At 38.1% G+C, this 8,831-nt stretch overlaps 1 long non-coding RNA gene across 1 annotated transcript; it reads left to right on the forward strand.

The window, feature by feature from the left end:
- The first annotated feature begins 2,607 nt into the window (after positions 1-2,607).
- Positions 2,608-4,920, forward strand: LOC141623807 (uncharacterized). The gene is made up of 2 exons (XR_012533649.1): positions 2,608-3,839; positions 4,251-4,920. It is a non-coding gene; the product is annotated as an uncharacterized LOC141623807 (long non-coding RNA).
- Positions 4,921-8,831: the final 3,911 nt, after the last annotated feature.

An 8,831-nucleotide genomic window follows, 5' to 3' on the forward strand; every position in this document is an offset into this window, starting at 1 on the left:
TTCACGGGTTTGCTAAAGATCGCCCCTAGTTTTACTCATCTCGCCCCTAAATATTACCTTTTTGCCCTTGAGTAATTAAAACCCCATATACTTTCCTTTTTACTCATTTTCAATTTTAAATTTAAAATTTCAAAATAAACCGTTTCAGAAATTAACAAAAACTAAACTGTCTCAAAATAATACATAATAGCGATTTAAATTGGACAAAAAATGACGATTAAAGAACCAAAAAACTTAAAACGATCATAACTTTGTGCTCGGGTGTCCGATTTTGACGATTTTTTTTCAAATCACTTAACTCGACGAGACGAACGCAATGGTAACAAAAAAAAAATTGAAAAATGGTCTATTCGTGTAAAAAACACGAATTGACCTAGGCCGATTCATGTAGTTTACATGAACCTGCCTGGGCTAGTTCGTGTAATCCACATGAACTGGCCTAGGCCCATTCGTGTGATTTACATGAACTGGCCAAGGCTGGTTCATGTAAACCACATGAACCGGCCTAGGCCAGTTTGTGTTTTTCACACGAATGGGCCCACTTCCCAATTTTTTTTTTTTACCATTGCGTTCGTCTCGTCGAGTTAAGTGATTTGAAAAATAATTTCGTCAAAATCGGACACCCGAGCACAAAGTTATGATCGTTTGAAGTTTTTACGTTTCTAATCGTCAATTTTATTTCGAATTTAATCGTGCTTGATTATTAATTATTGTAAAATGGGTCACCGTCACTCATATTTTGAATTACCGATAAAAATTAGTTTTGAGAATATTTTAGAGTAAAGGGCAAAGTTGGAAAGTGAAATAAACATTAGGGGCGAGATGAGTAATATAGGGGCGATCTTTAATAATTTTGTTTAGTAATTTTGTTTATTCATGCTTGCAAAATAAGTCGTGTATCTCGACCAAGGCTGCTCAATTGGGTCCCAAGGTTTATATCAAGTACGTGCACTAGCCTTGTGTATTTCTATCTCGATTTACAGGCTGTTAACGAACACCCTTCAAGATTTTTTTTGCATCATACTCCCCTTCTTCAAAAAGAATCGCCTCGATTCTTGAAACAATGGAATCCACCAGGATCGAACACGAATCTTACATGTATAGATGCGCAATTGATGACGAACATTAGCAATAAATTTGAATATAGTATCAAACCATATCCACTGTAAATTAGAACCGCGTTCGCCCCTTTTAATTTCAACGTCATCTTGTGCCAGCCGACCCATTACGCTCCATGCACAAGGCTTTAAACTTTTCGATCAAGACGATTCTATCACAGTTGCAGCATTCTCCTCCATCTGAAAATTGACTACATAAATACTCTATGGACTTTGAAACGATATTAGATCGCTTTCCATATCATCGTATTTGTCGAAAATAGGAGGCAATGTCGGATCAAACTAAACATACTCCTCGTAGGTGCTTTCAAACGAGAACATTCCTAACATGTCCTTTTTTTTGTATAAAGAATTGATTACCCCATGAACTACCTTGCTCGAGTTTAACCGTTAAACACCAATCGCCATCGCAAATTCAACAACGAACCACAAGAAAATCAAAGTCTATTAACTCTTAAGCTACCTCGCTCAAGTATAACCTCTAAATTCCAATCAGCAATCGAAGTTCAAACAAGAACTTGGCTTCGACACGCCTTAGGACCGTCTTAATTTTAAGAAAAATCAATATTGCAGCCCTAATACAAAATGATTTAAAACAGCAGAAGTGGGTTTAAAGAATAGCGAATAATAATAAAAGAAGGGATATTTAAAACGAATTCTACCTTGACTAGATCTAATAGGATTTAAGACTAAACGAACCTCCTAAGTGCTTAAACGATGATTTGAATTTCATTCTCAAATCAAAGGATTAGTGATCAAAACATGATTGGTTTTCTGAGTTTTTTTAATTCATCAAAGTCTGTTTTCTCCTTATTACAAATCGATGCTTAATAGCTGAAAGTTCAAAGCTACATCCATTTTTTAACTAAGGAAATGAAATACAATCAAATGATAAACAAGAAAATAAAATAACAATCATATTGTTGCCAAAGTTGGCGTTTTATTCATGCTTACAAAATAAGTCGGGTATCTTGTCCAAGGCTCCTCAATTCGGTCCCAAGATTTTATATCAAGTACGTACACTAGCCTTGTGTATTTGTATCTCGATTTTATAGGCTGCTAACGAAGACCCTTCAAGCTTTATAGGCTGCCACTCTCATATATTGCCTTGTTTATTATCTGAGTGATTGAGTGTACCGTGAGAACCCATTGTCAAAAGATCATGCAAGAGCCAAAAAATTCTAAGCAAGTCCCTTGTGCTACACACGTGTAAATCTCATCCATGTTTTGCATTTTCCCTATGCCCATGTTGTTTGGGGATTAGATTCATTATGCTTGTTAAGCTTAATATTGGAATTTGCTTTTCATGAGATTAGGTCTGCTCGTTACCCTTGTATTTATTGTGTTTTTTGTTTTGTGATTGCTTGAGGACATGCAAGGGTTTATTTTGGGGGAGTTTGATGTGTCTAATTATTTATATGATTTTCTCCCCTAACTTATCACATTTTCTATATGGTTAATGCACTCTACGGTGTGATTTTGTGAGCTAATGTGTCTTCTAGGTATTTTGCATGTCTTGTTGCATTTTGTAGGTAATAAATCAGTTTTTACGGCTTTTTCCTATCATTTGGCATTCACTGAGTGGGACGGAGCTACTTGGAGTGAGTCTTGGCCGTGCTAAGGGCATTTTGGGAAGATCCATACATCCCGAGGAAGAAAAAACGAGATTTGGATGCACCTTGTATGAAGGATTGAAGTTCTAGTGAAGATGTGAAGAGAGCACGCGACCCCAACCCGTGACCCCTACCCCTTGGGGTCATGTTACTTGCACCTTGTGTGAAGAATTAAAGCTCCAAAGATAATAAGCTACGACCCCTATCGGGGTTGGTGACCTTGACCTCATGGGGTGAGTGGTACTCATGCTTGCAAAGGAGAAATAGTAAGGATAAGCTAGAAAGTTGTGACCCCGATCGGGCTAGTGACCCGTGTGCCCGGGGTGATCAACTTCTACGCCAAACACTTCGTTTTCACCTCTTTATTCTATATAAACTCATGTTTTTCGTCTATTGTAATCATCTTCTATCATACATTTATAGTTTACCTAAAAACCTAGTTTCCAATAATTTAGTTTACATTTTGCTATCCACAATCGTTCAAGTAATTAAAGTTTAATTTCCGGGTATAATTCGTTCTTATTTTTCAGGTTCTTGTTTTTTCTTTTCTATTGGTAATCTCTTCTTTCTAGTTTTATTTTATCATTTATATTTCTATTTACATATGGTATTCATGTTTATGTTATTAGAAACAATCATCATTACTTTACTCATTATAATGAGTTAGTATTCTTATAATCTAGGGGGTAGGGAAGCCATGTTAAACTAGTGATTTGTTTAATCATCATAGTATAATCAAATCTGTTACATCAAGTGCAATAAGATCTGGGGAAAAAATATGACTGACCAGTTGTGGAGGAAGGACAAAAGACTAAGAGCATTCATGACATAACATGGATCCTTGCGCTTCCACTGGATGGTGAACTGGTGGAAGATTCTGCTGAGGACCCTGGATCTGAAAATGATGAGAACAGTGAAGGAGCATGGTTCCAAAGTCATGGAAGGAAAATTATGCAATTAATAGATGAAGAATCCGATGACTTACTGTGTCTCACTGATGAGGATGTGCAAGGGGAATCGGACTACTGGAAACAGTCAGTCTATGGGTTCATAGTGAGAGCTAATCCACCATGGCATATCCTCGAGGGCTTCCTGAAACGCATTTGGAGTAAGTATTCAATTGATAAGATTTCATTTCTACGAAATGGGGTTTTTATTGCAAGGTTTAACACAGAAGAGATAAAACAAACAGTCTTAGGGAGTAGGCACTTCCTATTTATTATAAGCCTGTTATTCTTAAACCTTGGGTTCCAGACATAGAACTGATTAAAGAAGAGGTTAATAATGTACCTGCTTGATTTGTACTTCATAAATTGTCCTTAAAATTTTGGAGGAAAAGTCTGGGTAAACTGGCTAATTGGTTGGTACTTATGTTAAGAGTGACACTGCTACACAACAGAACACAAGGTTAGGTTTTGCTAGAGTCATGACAGAGTTAAAGTTAGGGCAAAGGTTTCCTTACTAGAGTCTTGGATGAGAAACAACAACTTTTAACTATAGATATTGTGTATGATGGAAGCCATGTTTATGTCTTAAGTGTAAACAAATAGGACATGAACAAGGCAAATGCAGGAGGAACAAACCTCAGAGGAAGAGATCGAGTAAGGTTGTGAAAAGGGTATAAAAAGCTCTCCAGAGGCAGTCTTCTACATCTGTGACAACTACTCTTTTCTCATCTTAACAATCTCCAGAACAGAAAGCACACACAGTAGAGGTGGTCCTAGAGACACAACAACCACAACAAATAAAGGACATGGGCAATTAAAAAACTCCAATGACTAGTCTAAAGAAGAACAGAGAAGGATCAATGTCCCCTGTCAGGCTCCTTAGGGCAACTATACAGGGATGTCATAATGTAATCAAGGAAGCTTCACCATCTCCCACTTATATTGAAGTGTTAAGTGGTTTCTGCTCCCCAATGCAAGGCATTGACATAACTGGTAGTGTTACCCTCAATCTGAATCCATGACTAATTTTGGGTTTGGGAATATTAGGGGGTGAATAGGGAGGAGAAACAACATACTGTAAATAAATTATTGCTTGCAAAATAATGTAGGGCTCTATGGTTTACTAATAACCAAAGTTAAGCCTACGAATTTCAATAAAGTTGCTGCTAATATTTTTCAGTATTGGTGTGTCTCCACCAATACTGCATATCATCGAGGAGGAAGGATTTGAGTGGTTTGGAACTCTTATTTGTTAGATATTCTATTTATGGAGTATGATGCCCAATAAATCCACGTGTTAGTTACAAATAAAGGTACTCAGATGTAAATATATATTATTATGATTTATGCTTTTAATGGAGTGAATGAAAGAGAGAGTCTTTGGTCCAATCTTAGAAGGTTGGCTCATCATATTCATGCACGATGGGCTGTGGGAGGAGATTTCAATTGTGTGATCCAAGCACATGATAGACTAGGAGACAATGTCTCTATCGCAGAGGCCGAAACTTTTTAATAGTGCCATGATGATTGTAATTTAACTGATATTCAAGCTACATGAGCCTACTTTACATGGAATAATAAGCAATCTATTGAGACTAGAGTGTATAGTAGGTAGATAGGTTGTTGGTTAATCATGAGTGGACAACTCAATTTCCTGATTATTATGCCAAATACGTTCCTGAGGGTCACTTTGACCATACACCTTGTCTGGTGAGCAATTCTAATATACGACAACACATAAATAGACCTTTCAAATACTATAATATGTGGATTAATGCCCCTGGATTTTAAAGTTGTGTCCAGAATATATGGAATCTGAATATTAATGGGACAAAGATGTATCAGGTTTTCAGAAAATTAAAATTGTTGAAACCAGAGTTAAAAAAAAATTGATAGACATCATTTCTCTGATTTAGAGGACAATGCTAATTTGGCACTTACTGAGCTATATCAGTTACAACAACTTATTATCAGGAATCCAGGGGATGGGGAATTAATTAAGCAAGAGTTTGATGCCATTCAAAAGTCTAAGATTCTACAGACTGCAAAGATGGATTTTTTGAGATAAAAGACCAAAGCTCATTGGATGACGGATAGGGATGCTAGTTCTTCATACTTTCATGGCATTATTAAGGCAAGGAGACATAAGAACTTCATTAAACAGATCAAGGACCATAACATGTCTTTTATAAGAGGATGAGAAATGTATTCAGGGAGCTTTTCTAAATTACTATCAGATGCCACTTGGCTCCAAGAAGCAGACTACTAAAGTGAAGTAGGCTATAGTCAAGAGAGAGTCCATTAGTACTGATATTCATAAGCAAACACCTATGTCTCCTATTACTTGTGAGCAGATAAAAGACATTATTCTCATATACCCAATGACAAAGTTCCAGGACCACATTGTTCTTCCAATAAGTTTTTTAAAGACTCTTGGAAAATAATTGAGGAGGAGGTTAGTCATGCTATCATGGATTTTTTTAAGTCTGGACACTTAAACAGCTCAATACTACTCTGATTACACTTGTGCCCAAGGTAGAAACGCCAACCACTATTCTTCAATATAGGCTAATTGCATGCTGCAATGTGGTCTATAAACGTATATTTAAATTGATATGCAACAGATTGACCTCTATTTTACCAGACCTTGTTTATTATAATCAAGGTGGATTCATTCAGCGGAGAAGGATTGTGGAGAATATACTGATTTGCCAAGATATTATTAGATAACATGATAAGCAAGCAGTATCACCATGGTCATTAAGACTTACAGAAGGCTTATGACACAATAGAGTGTGACTTCCTAGATAAAATGCTGCAAGCCTTACATTTTCAAGAGCTTTTTAGAAGGTGTATAATGCAGTGTGTCATTACCACTAGTTATTCACTTAATTTAAATGGGAATGTGTTTGGTTATTTAAGGGACAGAGAGAACTGAGGCAAGGGGATCCTCTTTCCTCTCTACTCAACACCATATGCATGGAATACCTTGATAGATTGCCAAGCTATACTACTGAAAGCAGGGAGTTTAGGTATAATCTCCTCAGGAAGCCAATGAAATTGACACACCTTATATTTGCTGATGATTTACTATTCTTTTGTTAGGGAGATGTTCAGTCCATGATGACTATTCTTAGGGCCTTTTCTAATTTTTCAAACTCTTCAGGTCTTAATATGAGTAAGAACAAATAAAATGCATACTTTAAGGAGTACATGATAATTTGAAGAATGAAATTTTGCAGATTTAAGGTATGCTGGAGGGGAAGCTACCTTTCAGGTACCTTGGGGTTCCCATTAAAACTACTAGATTAAGGGGGCGTTTGGTACGGGAAAGGGTAAGAGAATGAAATCAAGAAAGAGTAAGAGAGGGAAATGAATGGGATCACCCATATTATACTTGGGTGTTTGGTTGACAATTAGAGGAAAAGGGAATTAAAAGCCCACCTCCACCACCTCCACCACCATTACCCACCACCTACCACCATTATCTACACCGACACCTCCATAAGTAGTGGCGCCGGCGATCTTCCTCATGGTACCCCACGGCGAACCTAATCGCCGCGCCTCACACCCTCAACAAACACCACAATCCCGACCCGAAACACCTTATTCATTCTAAAAAATCAACCACAACCCTTCGAAAACCCCTCCCCCACCCCTTAAAACACCAGATCTGGTATGGCCGGCGTCGGGCGGTTGCAATGGTGTGGCCAAGGAAGGTGTTGGTGGTGGTTGGTGGGGTGGGAGAGTTACTGAAGGTGTTGGTGTGGTGTTTAGTGGTTGCGGATATGGGGTAGCGTGGACAGGCGGCGTCGTTGGTGGTGGTTGTGTTGGCGTTGCTGGTGGTGGTTGTGTCGGTGTAGTGGGTGTAGGGTTGAGTGGCAGTGGTTGACGGTGTGAGGGGGTGTGGTGAGTGTTGGTGGGAGTGGTGGAAATACGGAGTAGGAGGAAGAAGGATTATGGGGTTATGAGCTTACCCAAGGGGGGGAGGGGTATGGATGAGAATGGTTTTGGGGGTAACGGGGGGTATGGGTACTTTCTTTGTGTCAAACAAACAACAACAAAAGGAATAAACCATTTTTATTCTCTTTCCCTTTCTTTATTCCCCCAACCAAACGCCCCCTAAATGCTCAAGATTGCATGCCTCTAATTGATAATATTTTGCATAGAATCAGAAGCCTTAAAGCTAAGAAATTATCTTATGCAGGAAGACTGGTTCTTGTAAAGGCTATCCTAAAGACTCTCCATAACTATTGGGCATCTATGTTTATTCTGCCGAATAGAGTCATCACTAGAATTGAAACAATATGTAGGAATTTTTTATAAGCTGGAGGTGTGGATATTATGAGAGCTCTTTTGGTATCTTGGGACAAATCATGAAAGCCAAAGAATGAAGGAGGTTTGGGGTTAAAGAACAATTTGATCAGGAATCAAGCTATCATGGGCAAGTTAGTTTGGTGGATTGCATCTAAGTCTGACCATTTATGAGCCTTGTGGGTCAAACATACATACATAAAAGGGCCTGTCTGGCAAACCTATTCCTCTACAGCTGCATCAAGTTAGTAATGGAGGAAGGTGTGCCAAGTAAAGACTAAACTACAAGATGCCAATCAACAACAGATTTGGACAAACCAAGATACCAAGGGTTATACTATTGCCAAGGGATATGACTATCTTAGGGATAAAAGGGTCAAAGTCAGCTGGCATGCAATAGTGTGGAATAGATGCACTATCATAAAACATGAGTTTTTAGCATGGGTATATCATCACAACAACATGAATACAAATGAATTTTTTTTGTTAAATTAGGTATTAGTGATGACGATACATGTTGTCTTTGTACAGGAGATTCAGAGAGCATGAACCATTTGTTGTTCGAATATTCGTACAGTAGAGAGGTGATTAGTCAAATGAGGGAGTGGATGCTACAGACCCCCTATATCGTGGTGTGTTGAACTAGAGATTGAGATGAATGGGGGCTCAACTGGAGAGGGATCTTTTCAATGCTATTATAAATGCTTGTATCTATCACATATGGAGGCAGAGAAACCAAATTAAGATTGAGTTCATTCTTTTGTGGCCTTACTGTAATACCCCAAGAGTTTGAGAGAAAAAGTTGTCCCACATCGGGAAAGTAGGAGGCTTGGGATATG

The sequence above is a fragment of the Silene latifolia genome, chromosome X, assembly GCF_048544455.1.
Source record: "Silene latifolia isolate original U9 population chromosome X, ASM4854445v1, whole genome shotgun sequence".
NCBI classification, from domain to species: domain Eukaryota; kingdom Viridiplantae; phylum Streptophyta; class Magnoliopsida; order Caryophyllales; family Caryophyllaceae; genus Silene; species Silene latifolia.